The 16,674-nt window shown below is 43.2% G+C and overlaps 1 protein-coding gene across 11 annotated transcripts in view; it reads right to left on the reverse strand.

Annotated features, from left to right (window-relative positions):
- EEF2K (eukaryotic elongation factor 2 kinase) overlaps positions 1–16,674 on the reverse strand; it is a 70,164-nt gene that overhangs the window by 37,210 nt on the left and 16,280 nt on the right. The gene's annotated exons all lie outside the window — the stretch shown is intronic.

Raw genomic sequence — 16,674 nt, forward strand, 5'->3', positions numbered from 1 at the left:
CTGGTGTGAGGTGATATCTCATTGTGGTTTTAATTTGCATTTCTCTGATGACAAGCGATGTGGAGCATCTTTTCATGTGTCTGCTGGCCATCTGAATTTCCTCTTTAGAGAACTGTCTATGCAGCTCCTCAGCCCATTTTTTAATTGGATTATTTGCTTTTTGTTGGTTGAGGTGTCTGAGCTTTTTATATATTTTGGATGTCAACCTTTATCAGATCTGTCATTTATGAATATATTCTCCCATACTGCAGGATACCTTTTTGTTCTATTGATGGTGTCCTTTGCTGTACAGAAGCTTTTCAGCTTGATATAGTCCCACTTGTTCATTTTTGCTTTTGTTTCCCTTGCACGGGGAGATATGTTCATGAAGAAGTCACTCATGTTTATGTCTAAGAGATTTTTGCCTATATTTTTTCTAAGAGTTTTATGGTTTCATGACTTGCATACAGGTCTTTGATTTATTTCAAATTTACTTTTGTGTATGGGGTTACACAATGATCCAGTTTCATTCCCTTACATGTAGCTGTCCATTTTTGCCAGCACCATCTGTTGAAGAGACTGTCATTTCCCCATTGTATGTCCATGGCTCCTTTATCGTATATTAATTGGCCATATATGTTTGGGTTAATGTTTGGAGTCTCTATTCTGTTTCACTGGTCTGTGGCTCTGTTCTTGTGCCAGTACCATAATTGTCTTGATTACTGTGGCTTTGTAGTAGAGCTTGAAGTTGGGGAGCGAGATCCCCCCCACTTCATTCTTCCTTCTCAAGATTGCTATTCGGGATCTTTGGCGGTTCCATATGAATTTTTGAACTATTTGTTCCAGTTCATTGAAGAATGCTGTTGGTAATTTGATAGGGAGTGCATCGAATCTGTATATTGCTTTGGGCAGGATGGCCATTTTGACGATATTAAGTCTTCCCAGCCAGGAGCATGGGATGAGTTTCCATTTGTTAGTGTCCTCTTTAATTTCTCTTAAGAGTGTCTTGTAGTTTTCAGGGTATAGGTCTTTCACTTACTTGGTTAGGTTTATTCCTAGGTATTTTATTCTTTTTGATGCTACTGTGAATGGAATTGTTTTCCTGATTTCTCTTTCTATTGGTTCATTGCTAGTGTATACGAAAGCCACAGATTTCTGTGTGTTAATTTTGTATCCTGCAACTTTGCTGAATTCCGACATTAGTTCTAGTAGTTTTGGAGTGGAGTCTTCAGGGTTTTTTATGTACAAGGTCATGTCATCTACAAATAGTGACAGTTTGACTTCTTCTTTACCAATCTGGATTCCTTGTACTTCTTTGTTTTGTCTAATTGCTGTGGCTAGGACCTCCAGTACTATGTTGAATAACAGTGGGGAGAGTGGGCATCTCTTTTGTGTTCCTGATCTCAGAGGAAAAGCTTGCAGCCTCTCACTGTTCAGTATGATGTTAGCTGTGGGTTTGTCATATACGGCCTTTTTTATGTTGAGGTACTTGCCCTCTATGCCCATTTTGTTGAGAGTTTTTATCATGAATGGATGTTGAATTTTGTTAAATGCTTCTTCAGCATCTATGGAGATGATCATGTGGTTTTTGTACTTCTTTTTGTTGATGTGGTAGATGACGTTGGTGGATTTTCAAATGTTGTACCATCCTTGCATCCCTGGGATGAATCCCATTTGGTCATGGTGTATGATCCCTTTGATGTATTTTTTAATTCAGTTTGCTAATATTTTGTTAAGTATTTCTGCATCTACATTCATCAGGGATATTGGTCTGTAGTTTTCTTTTTTGGTGCCGTCTTTGCCTTCTTTTGGTATTAGGGTGATGGTGGCTTCATAGAATGAGTTTGGGAGTATTACCTCCTCTTCTATTTTTTGGAAAATTTTAAGGAGAATGGGTGTTTGTGTTCTCTGTATGTCTGATAAAATTCCAAGGTAAATCCATCTGAAGTCTCCCAAAATGAATGCATTGCATTCTATTTCCTCCTTTAATTCTGTTAGTATTTGTTTCACATATGTTGTTGCTCCTGTATTGGGTGCATATATGTTTATAATGGTTATATCCTCTTGTTGGACTGATCCCTTTATCATTATGTAGTGTCCTTCTTTATCTCTTGTTACTTTCTTTGTTTTGAAGCATATTTTGTCTGATATTAGTACTGCAACACCTGCTTTTTTCTCCCTGTTGTTTGCATGAAGTATCTTTTTCCATCCCTTGACTTTTAATCTGTGCATGTCTTTGGGTTTGAGGTGAGTCTCTTGTAAGCAGCATATAGACTGGTCTTGCTTTTTTATCCATTCTATTACTCTGTGTCTTTTGATTGGTGCATTCAGTCCATTTACATTTAGGGTGGTTATTGAAAGATATGTACTTATTGCCATTGCAGGCTTTAGATTCGTGGTTACCAAAGGTTCAAGGTTAGCTTCCTTACTACCTTACTGTCTAACTTAACTTGCTTATTGAGCTATTAAAAACACAGTCTGATGATTATTTCTCTCCCTTGTTATTCCTCCTCCTCCATTCTTCATATGTTGGGTGTTTTGTTCTATGCTCTTTTTAGGAGTGCTCCCATCTACAGCACTCCCTCTAAGATACCCTGTAGAGGTGGTTTGTGGGAGGCAAATTCCCTCAACTTTTGCTTGTCTGGGAATTGTTTAATCCCTCCTTTATATTTAGATGATAATCGTGCTGGATACAGTGTCCTCGGTTCAAGGCCCTTCTGTTTCATTGCACTAAATATATCATGCTATTCTCTTCTGGCCTGTAAGGTTTCTGTTGAGAAGTCTGATGATAGCCTGATGGGTTTTCCTTTGTAGGTGACCTTTTTTCTCTCTGTGGCTGCCTTTAATACTCTGTCCTTGTCCTTGATCTTTGCCATTTTAATTATTATGTGTCTTGGTGTTGTCCTCTTTGGGTCCCTTCTGTTGGGAGTTCTGTGTGCTTCCATGGTCTGAGCAACTATTTCCTTCCCCCAGTTTGGGGAAGTTCACAGCAATTATTTCTTCAAAGACACTTTCTATCCCCTTTTCTCTCTCTTCTTCTTCTGGTACCCCTATAATGCATATTGTTCCTTTCGGATTGGTCACACAGTTTTCTTAATATTGTTTCATTTCTGGAGATCCTTTTATCTCTCTTTGCATCAGCTTCTATGCGTTCCTGTTCTCTGGTTTCTAGTCCACTAATGGCCTCTTGCATCCATCTATTCTGCTTTTAAGTCCTTCCAGAGATTGTTTTATTCCTGTATTCTCCCACTGTACTTGCTCCTTTAGCTCTTGCATATTTCTCTGCAGATTCATCAGCATGTTTATGATTTTTACTTTGAATTATTTTTCAGGGAGACTGGTTAGGTCTGTCTCTGTAGATCCTCTGTCAGGGGCTGTCTGGACTATTTTGGACTGGAGTAAATTTTTCTGTCTTTTCATGGTGATAGTGGTGGCTGTAGGCAGACTGAAGGTGTGTCAGCTGGGAGAAGAAAGTCCTTTCCTGCTTGCTGGATGCCTTGCCCTTCTGCGCTGCCTGTGTCGGTTACCCGCACTCCTGGAGCAGCCTCCAGATTAATCCCCTAAGCTGCTGTGAGCGGGGTCTCTGTCAGAGCAGCGCAGAGCCCTGCGGGAAGTGGCAGGCATGTCAGGTGCGCTCCTCCGCGATAGTGGCACCCCTGCCAGGCAGCTGTGTACCAGCAGCGGCCTTTGGGTCTGGCCCGGGCGGCTGTGCATCATGCTGGGATTCCGGTCGGCTGCTGGGAGCACGGCTGTTCCTGGGCTGCTCCTCTGCCATCACTGCTGGCTCCTGCGGCCCGCTTCCGGGCCCCTCTGGTGACGCCTCCACTGGCGCGCGCAGGCCTCTCCCATGCCCCTCTGGCACCTCTGCCAGTACGCGCAGGCCACTCCTGGGCCGCTCAGATGCCGCCACCACAGGCTCGCAGGGGCCTCTCCCGGGCCCCTCTGGTGCCTCAATCGCCAGCGCATGCCAGCTGCTCCCAGACTGTTTGGTCGCTGCTGCCGCAGGCTCACGCGGACTTCTCCCGGGCCCCTCTGGCACCATGGCCACCAGCGCATGCGGGCTGCTCTGGGGCCACTCGGTTGCCGCCACCGCGGGCTCGCGGGCTGTTCTCGGTCCCCTTTGGCCCCACCGTCACGCTCGGGCCGCTCCCGTTTCCATCTGGGTGCTGCTGCCCCCGGCGCGCATTGCCACTTTCCCACTACTGGGCCAGTGTGTCGGGGTCCACGCCAGTTGGGGGAACAACTGGCAGGGTGCTTAGTGCTGTGAGGGGCTTCAGAGCTGCGCTGCCGCCCAGGGGGTTAGGGTGCCTAAAGTTCCCCAGGATTCCCAGCTGCTGACTAAGTGTGCCGGGACAACTTCGTCCAGCTGTGGGGTCCCTGTCTCTTTAAGACTTGCAAAAAGCACTCGCTTTTCTTTTGCCTCAGAGGCACCAGTCACGGGGACCTGCCCGCAGGTTTTGCTTTTCCGTTTCTCTAATATCCAGCACCCTGTGCATCTTGTGTCTGTGCTCTCGGTGCAGATTTCGAGAGCTGGTTGTTTAGCAGTCCTGGGCTTTCACTCCCTCCCTGTTCCAACTTCTTTCCTCCCGTGGGGCTCCGGGGTGAGGGGGCGTTTGGGTCCCGCTGGGCCGTGGCTTGTATCTTACCCCCTTCGTGTAATGTTGATTTCTTGCAGATGTAGATGTATCCTGGCTGTTATACTGTATCCACTGGTGTCTCTTTTAGGAATAGTTGTATTTATTGTATTTTCATAAATATATATGTTTTTGGGAGGAGATTTCCACTGAACTACTCACGCCACCATCTTGGCTCTGCCCCCCTCCCTTCCTATGCATTTTTAAAAATAAGACTGGCATCACATTGTAAGTATAATTTACAGCCTTTTAGGAAAATGGGTCAGTGGGACTTGCTACTTTATTTAGTGATGTTGACTATTTTCTGATTTCAAATTTATGATCTACTCATTGCAAAAAACTGCAAGCATTAGAGAATTCTGAATTAGGAAGTGGAAGTCCTTCCTAACCAACATTCCTCAGAAAACAGTTGATATATTTATTCTGCAGGACTGTTCCTAAACAGGCACAGGAATTTAAAAGCACGGGGACAGCCCCACCCATTTCATTCTGTTCTGCATCTTATTTTTCTCCACTTAGCACAGGACCTTGGATGTCCCCCCATGCTGTATGTACAGACAGATTGGGTAAACCTCATTCCCTTCCATGTTTATAAAATATATAATTGTACAACTGCACCTTAAGGTATTGCTCTAACCTTGGTTGATGGATATTTGGATTCTCTCCAATAATCCCTAGTACAAACAGTGCTGAAGTGAACATCCTTGTATCTAAATCTTTGTGTAACTGCGCAAGATCTCAGTAGGACATATTTCTTGGAAGTATAGCTGAGGGATCACATTTGACATGTACATACTTGGCATTCTCTTCCAACAAAATTTCTCCTAAATTACATTTCAAGAGGCAGAGAACAAATCACTTAAATTTTGAAACACAAACATGACATGAATTTCCAAGTTCATTGCTAACAGCTGCATGATAATCCACATATGATTTATCATTTTTGACTTAACCGTGTCACTGTTAGACTTGAACGTGTCACCCATTTTCTTCTATTATAAATAACCCCACAGGGGACATGTTTACAACTAAAAGAGTTGCTGAATTTCTGTACCTTAGAAAAAGGGCTACAGTCTTCTCTCATATTCCAGTTGCTGTAAGTGGCAGGGACAGCCAGTGGCCCCCACCTGCCAAGGAGTCTGCAGCACACTGAGCAGTCAGCAGGCTGCCCTTCTAAGCGTGTCTGCACAGGTGCCCTCTTCTCCACCTGAGACACATGGCTTTCAACCAGCGACTCAAATGCTCCTAAGCCACCAACGGCAGGGCCTCCCCGTTCAAGGAGTATCAACCTAAACTGCCTCCTAGCTAGCAACCAAAAAACAGTCAAGGAAGCAAGTATTTCATAATTAAAGGGTGTGCTATTTCACACAGTCAAGATTACTTTTTCTCTAAACTCATTAAAACAGCATGCCACACCCGACTGGCAACAGGCAGGCTGAGGACAACTGACTTTTTTTTGAAAAGCACAACATAAAAAGTTCTTCCTAAGATTTGATTCCTTCCACTCTGACTCCTGCCCACTGCTGACTACGCAAACCTTGATTTTCTCATTTACAAAAGACAATGAAGAATGTTTTGACTACAAGTGTTTGGCTTATTTACTGCCCACCCCCCTTGCCCCCACACACTTAGGATAGACATGTTCCCACCAGAGACAGCAGCTCACTGAGGTCGCAGGGCTCACTGCAGATAAGTAACTCCTGTGTGAGCTGAAAATTCCCTGCATACTATTTTATCCATCAGGTTAGGAAAAACAGGTGTTTATGGAGACCTGGAAGTGAGGAGTCTCAGATGCACTGCCTCCCCAAGAGCCACCTAGCAGTACTTTCACTGACTGACTCAGCCATTCAGATCTCGTATGCAGCTGTGCCCAGGTGAGCTGGCCCAAAGAAGGTCAGTGCTTAAGATGCTTTACATCACTCAGGTATTGCAAACAACCTGCCCGTCCCCACGGGGATGATTATATGCACCTGGTATACTAGTACGCAGCCATTTAAAAGATCAAGGTGCCCACATGGACAATCTCTAAGACTTATTGTTTAGGGGGAAAAGCAAGTTGCTGAATAATGCCAACAGCTTTGACCCCATGTACTGGTGGAAGAAACCCACAAATCACTACGATAGATTTCCAAGGATGTGTGTGTCTGTGGATATATGCATAAATGTATATTTATATATAAATAAACAAAGAAAGGTCTGAAAAGTGATTTACACTGAACAGATGCAATGGTTATCTCTGGGAATAGAAGAGGATAGGTCGATCAAGGAGACTTTAGCTTTATCTATATGGTTTGCATTTTTTTCCAATGAGAATGTTTTCAGGAATTGCATGTGAAAATCAAACTTAATAAAAAAAGATAACTAGGTTAGAGGATTCTTAAGGCCTTGCCAGCTTTAATCTTCTCTAGTTCTAAAGATACTAAAATCCATTTGTTGAGCAAGCTAATGAATCTCACAAGGAATAGGAGGCTCAGGGGGTTTCATAAAAAAGGAAAACATAACCCTGCCTAAAGAACAGAAAGGCTTTGGTTCTTCAAAGTCTGAGAGTACAAAATAAAAATAAAACAAAAATTTAATAATAATAATAATAACAATTTCCTAGAAATCCCAGGCATGAGGCTGACTGTGCGGGTGATATGTTTGCAGATTCTTTAGCACATAGGATGTCACTGCTTTTGGTGCCATTTTTATATCATTGTTCTTACTACCACCATCACAGCAATCAAGGCCTCCAAAATTCCCATGAGGAAGAATCCCGGGGTGCCCGAAGGCCTCCTTTGAAACATCAACTGTCACGTCTGCCAAGTGGATATTATAAAATATTTTTTTCCTATCACTTCTGCAGATTCTAAGAACCATGGTGCTAGCCTAAAGTTGTATGGAATTACAAAAGACCCCAAATAGCCAAAGCAATCTTGAGAAAGAAGATCAAAGCTGGCATCACACACCCTGGTATCACACCCCCGACTTCAGACTATAGTACAAAGCTACAGTAATCAAAACTGGATGATACTGGGACAAAAAGAGACACATAAATCAATGGAATAGAACAGAGAGCCCAGAAATAAAGCCATGCTTATTTGGTCAATCTACACCAAAGGAGGCAAGAATATACAAGGAGGAAAAGGCAGTCTCTTCAATAAATGGTGTTGGGAAAACTGGACAGCTACATGTAAGAGAATGAAACTGGACCACTTTCTTATACATACACAAAAATAAACTCAAAATGGATTAAAGATCTAAATGTAAGACCTGAGACCATAAAATTCCTAAGAGAAAATATGGAAAGTAAACTTTTGCTCATTGGCCTCGGCAATTTATTTCTGGATATAGTCTCCCCAGCAAGGGAAATGAATGCAAAAATAAACAAGTGGAATCACATTAATCTAAAAAGCCGCTGCACAGCAAAGGATGCCATTAACAAAGCAATGAAGCAACCTACTGTATGAGAGAATATGTTTACAAACAATATATCCAATAAGGGGCTAATATAGAAAATATATAAAAAACTCATATGACTCAACACCAGAAAAACAAATAATCCAATTAAAAAATGGGCAGAGGACCTGAATAGACATTTTTCTAAAGAAGGCATAACAATGGCCAACAGATACATGAAAAAATGCTTTTAACATCACTAATCATCAGGGAAATCCAAATCAAAACCACAATGAGGTACCACCTCACACCAGTCAGAATAACAGTGTCCAAATGACAAGAAATAACAAGTGTTAGGAAGCACGTGGAGAAAAGGGAACCCTTGTACACTACTGGTGGGAATGTAGACTGGTACAGCTACTCTGGAAAACACTATGGAGGTTTCACAAAAAATTAAAAATACAAATACTGTATATTCCAGTAATTCCACTTCTGGGTATTTACTTGGAGAATACAAAAATACTAATTTGAAAATATATATGCACCCCTATGTTTACTGGCACATTATTTACAAAAGCCAAGACATGGAAGCAACCAAAGTATCCATCCATAGACTTATGGATAAAGAAGAGGGGGTACACATACACAATGGAATATTACATAGCCACAAAAAAGAATGAAATCTTGCCATTTGAAACAACATGATAGACCTAGGGACTATCAAGTGAAGTCAGACAGAGAAAGACAAATATCGTATGATTTCACTTATATGTGGAATCTAAAAAAAACAAATGAATGAAAAAACTAGAAATCAGTTTGTAAATACAGAAAGCAAACTGGTGGTTGCCAGATGGGAGAAGGTGAGAGGATGGAAGAAATAGGTGAAGGGGATCAAGAAGTACAACCTTCCAGTTATAAAATAAATTGTTACGGGGATGAAAAAGTACAGCATAGGGAATAAAGTCAATAATATTGTAGTAACTTTATATGTTGACAAGATGGTAGCTACACTTACTTGAGGTGAATACCTCATAACGCATATAAATGTTGACTCACTACGTTGTATACCTGAAACTAATATATTATATCACCTACACTTCAATAAAAAAACTAGCTCTATGTCAGCCCAACTCACCCCTCCCAGCCAAAAGTAAAGGGTTTAAGCCACACCCAAAGACAAACAAAAGAAGCAGGAAAAACTGGGGAAGCACAGTCATTCTCCAGGATGGGAAGAGACCGACAGGGCTGTATGGCTGCCCCATTCTGGGCCACATGCATTTAGAGGTTTTGTGCAATTTCCATGGAACCCAGCACTGAATATGGAAGCAGCAAAAGTGGAAACTACCACCTAACTATCCCACAAGAGGAAATGCTTCAGAAACTGAGGTATATCCATACAGTGGACTGGATAGAACCATTAAAAAAATGATGACTAGATCCACACTTACTGATGTGGAAAGATAGGCACCATCTCATTTGCTGAGGAAAACTGGTTACTGAAGATAACATATATATAATATCCTATATTTGAAATAAAAATTCTCTATTTTATTCATGTCTGTTATTTATTCTGAAATACAAGTCAGACTTGGGACTCCAAGTCTGAAATACACACTAAGACCTAAATAGCAATTACATAGATACTTTGTTTTCTGCAAGGAACATGGATTACCTCTATAAGCAATAAAACAAATAACTATAAAAGGAACATAGCTAAAAATCCTGAAGAAATCTCTCCTTGTCAAAAACAGTAGCTGTAACTGACCTCCTCTGACCACTGGGACTCAGAATTGTGGCTAGAGAGGACAGGATGGGAAGGACGGAAAAAATAACCACCAAAGTAATAACATTCCCTAGGATGAAAATGATGCTCTTGCTTTCTGGCCGCCCTTCCCCAGACAGAATCCTGGACTGCACCTCACGGCAACCTTGTTAAGGGCAGACAGGCAGGAAGGACAGTTCCCCATCTACTGATGAGGTACTTGAGGCTCAGACAGCAAGGAGGTGACTTGCTTCCAGATCTGCAGCAACCGGGAAATGGCAGACCTGGGACTCAAACCCAAGCCTGTCATGCCCCAGTTGCCTGCTCAATCATGAAAAGAAAGGGGTCCAAACACAAAGTATGACCCTATGGTATGACCCAGGAATTCCACTCCTAATTTTCTACCCTAGAGGAATGAAAACATGTCCACACAAAGATTTATGTAGCAGTATTCCAAAGAGCCAAAAGGGAGAAATGACCCAAAATGAGCATCAAATGATGAATGGATAAATAACATGTGGTACATCCATGGTCCAGAGTGATACTCGGCAATATAAGGAATGAAGTACTGACACATGCTTCAACACAGATGAGCCTAGAAATCATGATGCTTGGTGAAAGAAGCCAGACACAAAAGGCCCCATACTGCATAATCCTATTTATATGAAATGTCCAGAAAAGGCAAATCCATAGAGACTGAAAATAGATTAGTGGTTGCCAGGGGTTGGGTGGGATGGGGCTACTGGGAGTGGGAGTGGGGGGTAGGGAGTTGCTAAGAGATGTGAAGTTTCTTTTTGGGGTAAAGAAAATGGGCTAAAATTGACTACGGAGATGTGGCTGCATAACTTTATGAATATATATTAAAAGCCATTGAATCATGCATTTTAAAGAGTAAAATGCATGGTATGTGAATTCTATTTCAATAAAGCTAAAAAAGTTACAAAATAAAATTAAAGAAGGGGGACCCTTGTACCCTAGCACATTTCCACAAAGGATCTGGGCATTTCAGTGCATGCACATACTTCAGAGAGGAGGCCCTGCAGCCAGACTTGCATCTCCTCAACCTCCTGTTTTCCAGACACCAGGTCACCGGGTGGCTTCCTGTCCAATGCCAGCATCACCCTCTTTTCCCTTCATCTGCCCGGGAGGCCCTCATTGCATGGGAGGCCCAGAGCTTTTTGGACCTGGGATGCCTAAGCTTCCCTGTTTGATTCTGCACAAAAATGTTCACTGCCTCTCGGTATGCACAGAGCTTCCTGTGGTCAGGGGGCAGGGGTGGGGCCTCCTGGGGCTTGGGTGGGCAGGGACGCCTCTCTCCCTGAGTCATCACTGTGGGGTGATCTCTGTCCTTTGACCAAGCGACTGGAGCCACCCTCGGGAGGCTGGAAGTATGAGTGTGATCACTAAAGTCTAACAAGGGTGGGGGAAGCAGGTGTTCCTGTTCATTGTTGGGGGGCACAGACGCTGGTGAAACCTCTCTGAAGGACAATCAGCATTGCCCAGGTGAGTTCTAAACCCATAGGCGTCTTGCTCCACCCATCCAGCTTTGGGGATTTACCCAGCAGGTGCACCCCTGCACGGGCAGCTTAGGACACGCTGTCTGTAGTAGCCAAGTAGCCAAAGACTGGAAAGAGCTTTCATCCCCCTCCCTGAGGGGCTGGTAAATACATTCTGGTGCTTTCAGACACTGATGTGATACTCAGCCATTAGAAAAACAGAACAGCAACAAAATAAGCAAGACAGCATACTGCAGTCATGAGGGGCATCAGGTGGTTAAGACCTTGGAGCCTGGGGTTCAACCTGTCATAACGCTCATCCTCATGGGGTTGCTGTGCAGATTAAAAGATTGATATCAGTCATTCATGTGCAGCAGGGCCTGCCCAACCCACAGCGCCCATTGCATGGTTTCTAGCTGATGTCAGCTTACATGGGAAGACAGCCTAGAGAGTACAAAACAGGTAACCAACATTTCTGTGAAAAAGGGAAAGGGGGAGGGTATATATGTATATAGCTGACCCTTGAACAACATGGGTTAGGGGTGCTAACCCCTGCACAGTCCAAAATCTTCACATAACTACTGATTCCCCCAAAACTCAACTACTAATAGCCTATTGTTGACTGGAAGCCTTCCTGATAACAGTCAGTTAACACATATTCTGTATGTTACATGTATTACATACTGCATTCTTACAATAAAGCAAGCTAGAGAAAAGAAAATGTTTTTCCAAATTGTTGCAGATCTCCAAAAATTGTTGCAGATCTTTTTCCAACATATTTACTGAAAAAAATCTGTATGTAAGTGGACCCACAAAGTTCAAACTTGTGTTGTTCCAGGGTTGCCTGTATATGTTTATCTATGTAAGGTATATTTCTATAAGGATAAGAGGTGGGAGTGTTGCTTTTCACTGTATATCATTTATGCAGTTTGAATTAATTCCTTTTACCTTGTACTTGTATTATTTTTGTATTATAAAAAATGCACACTTTAAGGTTTGCTTAAATATATGTATAAGGAGATTTATTACACTGTAATAGGAAAAGAAAAGGAAATGATGGAAACGTCCCTCAAGGACTGGCTAAATACATCCACACATATCAGGGGATAGAAGACAATTCACTTAAAAAAAAAGAAGTGATCTATGTATGCTGATGTGGCATGATCCCCACGATATTCCCAGACCAGGAAAACAATTTAAGATAAAATTTCCCACTTTACTCAGAAAATCAAAACATATATATGCTTATTCTAGACAAGTCAAAAGGACAGAAATGGAATATATTCATAAATGACAGATCTGATAAAGGGTTGACATCGAAAATATATAAAGAGCTCATGTACCTCAACAAACAAAAAGCAAATAATCCAATTAAAAAATGGGCAGAGGAGTTGAACAGACAGTTCTCCAAAGAAGAAATTCAGATGGCCAACAGACACATGAAAAGATGCTCCACATTGCTAGTCATCAGAGAAGTGCAAATTAAAACCACAATGAGATATCACCTCACACCAGTAAGGATCGCCACCATCCAAAAGACAAACAACAACAAATGTTGGCGAGGATGTGGAGAAAGAGGAACCCTCCTAGACTGCTGGTGGGAATGTAAATTAGTTCAACCATTGTGGAAAGCAGTATGGAGGTTCCTCAAAAAGCTCAAAATAGACATACCATTTGACCCAGGAATTCCACTTCTAGGAATTTACCCTAAGAATGCAGCAGCCCAGTTTGAAAAAGACAGATGCACCCCTATGTTTATCACAGCACTATTTACAATAGCCAAGAAATGGAAGCAACCTAAGTGTCAGTAGATGAATGGATAAAGATGTGGTACATATACACAATGGAATATTACTCAGCCATAAGAAAGAAACAAATCCTACCATTTGCAACAACATGGATGGAGCTAGAGGGTATTATGCTCAGTGAAATAAGCCAGGTGGAGAAAGACAAGCACCAAATGATTTCACTCATATGTGGAGTATAAGAACAAAGAAAAACTGAAGGAACAAAACAGCAGCAGAATCACAGAACTCAAGAATGGACTAACAGTTACCAAAGGGAAAGGGACTGGGCAGGATGGGTGGGAGGGGAGGGAAAAGGGTGGGGGAAAAAGAAAGGGGCATTAAGATTAGCATGTATAATTAGCATGTGGGGGCGGCACGGGGAGGGCTGTGCAGCACAGAGAAGACAAGCAGTGATTCTATAGCATCTTACTATGCTGATGGACAGTGACTGTAATGGGGTTTGTGGGGGGGACTTGGTGAAGGGGGGAGCCTAGTAAACATAATGTTCTTGATGTAAATGTAGATTAATGATAACAAAAAAAAAAAAAAGGACAGAGAAGTAGAGAAAAGGAATGCGATCACTCCTGATCCCGATATAATCTGTTTATGTGCCCATGTGCTTCCTTCTGGCATCTGTTCTGAGTACATCCGTTCCTACAGAGCTACAGTCATGCCGTATATTCTGCTATTTAAATTTAACTCCAGAGAACAAGCACTTTCCCACATTCTGATAAACTCTATAAACATCCTCGGGTGGCTGCCTGACATTCTATCAAGAGGGCAGCCCCCTGAGAAATTCTGCCCCCATCCCCAGGGAACTCAGGCAGAAGGCCCTGGCCTTGACAGTGACAAGGCTGGACAGTTCACAATACACACCGGGTACCTGCAAGGCAGGGCCACTGTGGAGGAACACTGTGGCTGTTTGGGTTAAACAACCCAGGTTGTCAGGTCGGCAGTAAATATACACGGTAGGTTTGTCATGTGCCAAAAAGAGCAAGGTTCAGGAAACTGATCTGCTGTCTCCCTCTGAAGTCCCCACAGGCAACAGGAACCTCAAGGACCTTGCTTCGATTATCTAGGAAGGTGGGAAATGAGGAGCTACATTTCAACCATAAATGGTCACTGTTCCAAGTATGGGGAGAGGGGACTGCAATCAGACAGAGACCCTAACCTTACAGTCAGGGCTGACTCATAAACAGAGCATGGCAGATGCACACAAAGGTCTGCTAAGGGAATGCAGAAGAGAGCTGGGGGCAGGGTGTCTGAAAATCAGGTCCAGAGGAAGCCAGGTCAATCATTTTAACAGACCAGACCCGGGCATGGGCATCTATTAAAAGAGGTTTCAGGCAGAGGCATGGAAAGTGAAGCCTATTCCAGGAGTGGGGAGAGGTGCAAAAGCCCAGCAGGGTCCCTGGGGACCACCAGCAACCCCATCCTTGGTGAGGAATTTGAACTTTGCCTTGTAGAAGCAGTGAGTTTTAAGGAGGGTCTATTTATTAATTGTTTGGGAGAGGGGAGGCTACCTGGCTGTTTTGCATTATTTTTGCTCTTCCAAAAACACCTTTTTCTGCACACAAGTAATATATACATGTACTTATAAGTTCTGTTTAACTATTTAAACATATATAATATATACATGTACTTTTAAGTTCTGTTTAAATATATATAACAATATATATAATATAGATAATCAAAGTCTCCTTAATGATACCCTCCCTCCCAGAGAGGATCACCATTAACTGGTGGATGCAAACGCCTCCATCAGTTTTGCTATTCAAATACTAATATACGTGAATATGAGGATTTTTTTATAAGAGTGGGACCATATTATATTTCAACTTGTTTTTTCACATATCATCATATAAAAATAAAAATAGTGAACATTTTTTCATCCTTATAGTGGGCCAGCACTCTCCCAACGGCTTTTCATGGATTTTGTCCACCCCACCCCACCCCAAAGTATATATGTATCTTGGCACTGTTTTCAAGTCAAATCACATAGAAAATAGAAACATCATCTTTGTTTTCATGTAAATACAGCACTGTGTTAGGAACATGGGTCTATAATTTAAATAGGACCCTCTTGATAGACACTGGAGCTGCTTCCCTTTTTTCTTTATTACAAACAATATACAAAACACATCTTTGAATGTATAAATGTAAACATTTAAACAAATATTTCTGCACTGGTTTCTCAACTGAGGGTGGTACCCCCTCATTGGGGCTCTGCAAATATATGGCATTTGGGGAACATTTTGGGTTGTCATAATGAATAGGGGGCAAATATGACCTTTAGTGGGCAGGTCTGAATGTCCTACAATATAAAAGACAGTCCCAACCAATAAAGGAGGGCACTTCTCACAATGCTGATGCACAGGGAATCCAGAAGGAACCCTCTGCCCCAAGATGAAGCTATGGAGATGGAATTGCCATCTGAGATAATATTTTTTACTCGAGTAACTATTGTGAAATGGCCCACAGGGTTTATGTTTGATGTCCTTTAGAGAGACAGCAGCCATAGAGAGGTGAGCAGAGCGTCGTCATCCCCTCACTGATTCCAGATGAAGCCCCTACTATGAGCACAGCACAGCTCTAGGCACCGGGGATGAGAGCCGAACAGGCCACCGGGTCCTGCCCAGTGAACTTCACATCCTAAAGCCATTCCTACAGACAAACCACCCTTCACCAGATCACTTGGTCTGTGTTTCCTTTAAAGGCTTCACTGTGCTACGTTTTGCGGTCAGAGGCTGTGTCTGTCCATGTCTAAGACCCTTCAGCTCCTGGGCCCCATGTCTGCCAAAAAGCCCACCAGGGCTCATGATTCCTCTGAACAGACAGCTGTGGGAGGGGTCTCTCCGAGGGGGACTCTCCCCTTAGAGGTCACCAGGACCCACCTTCCCTGGAAGCAGTCCCTCCTCTGTGACCCCCTCCCACCATGCCATACCCTGGCCAGACTGAGTGGTTCAGAGACACAGGATGCCTGACCCAGGCTGGACCAACCAGATTTTCCTTCCCTGGAATCGGGGTGGAAAGGGTTAAATCTGACTTTGCAAGTGGCTCATCTGTAATGAGAGGACGCTGGGGCTGTGGCAGTCCATTCTCCTGCTGTGTAGACTGAGGGGCACAGAAGAATAAAGAATAGGCAAAGAGGGTGGAGAGAGGGTGGTGGGGGTGGGAGGAGAAGGAGTCAGTCAGTCTGTCTATCCCACTGCTTCCTGGTTCCCAGATCTGTGCCCTGAGAGACCCAACATTGTTTCACCCCTGGGTCCCAAGAAACACTCCTGGACTATTACAATAAATTCCTTCTTTCCCTTGACCTGCTGTGAGCTGGATTCTATTACCCGAGCCCTAACCCTGCCAGGCCCCTCTGGCACCTGGATCCCCTCACACACGATACAAGACACCCCCAGGATCAGCGTGGGCTCAATCCTCCTGACCTGAAATGAACAGACAGGAGCACCAGGCTGCTGTTGGCCCTTCCCACGCTGCCCTCCACGGGGCTGGGGGTGTGTTTCAGAGACTGCCATAGGACAGGAAAGCGGGGCAAGCCACAACATGACCCTTCAGGGGCCCCTGAACCTCAGAGGGGACCCACAGGGCTATTTCTGGAGTTGCCTGCCCCAGAGAGACTGAAACTA

This window comes from Manis javanica, chromosome 10, assembly GCF_040802235.1.
Source record: "Manis javanica isolate MJ-LG chromosome 10, MJ_LKY, whole genome shotgun sequence".
NCBI lineage: Eukaryota > Metazoa > Chordata > Mammalia > Pholidota > Manidae > Manis > Manis javanica.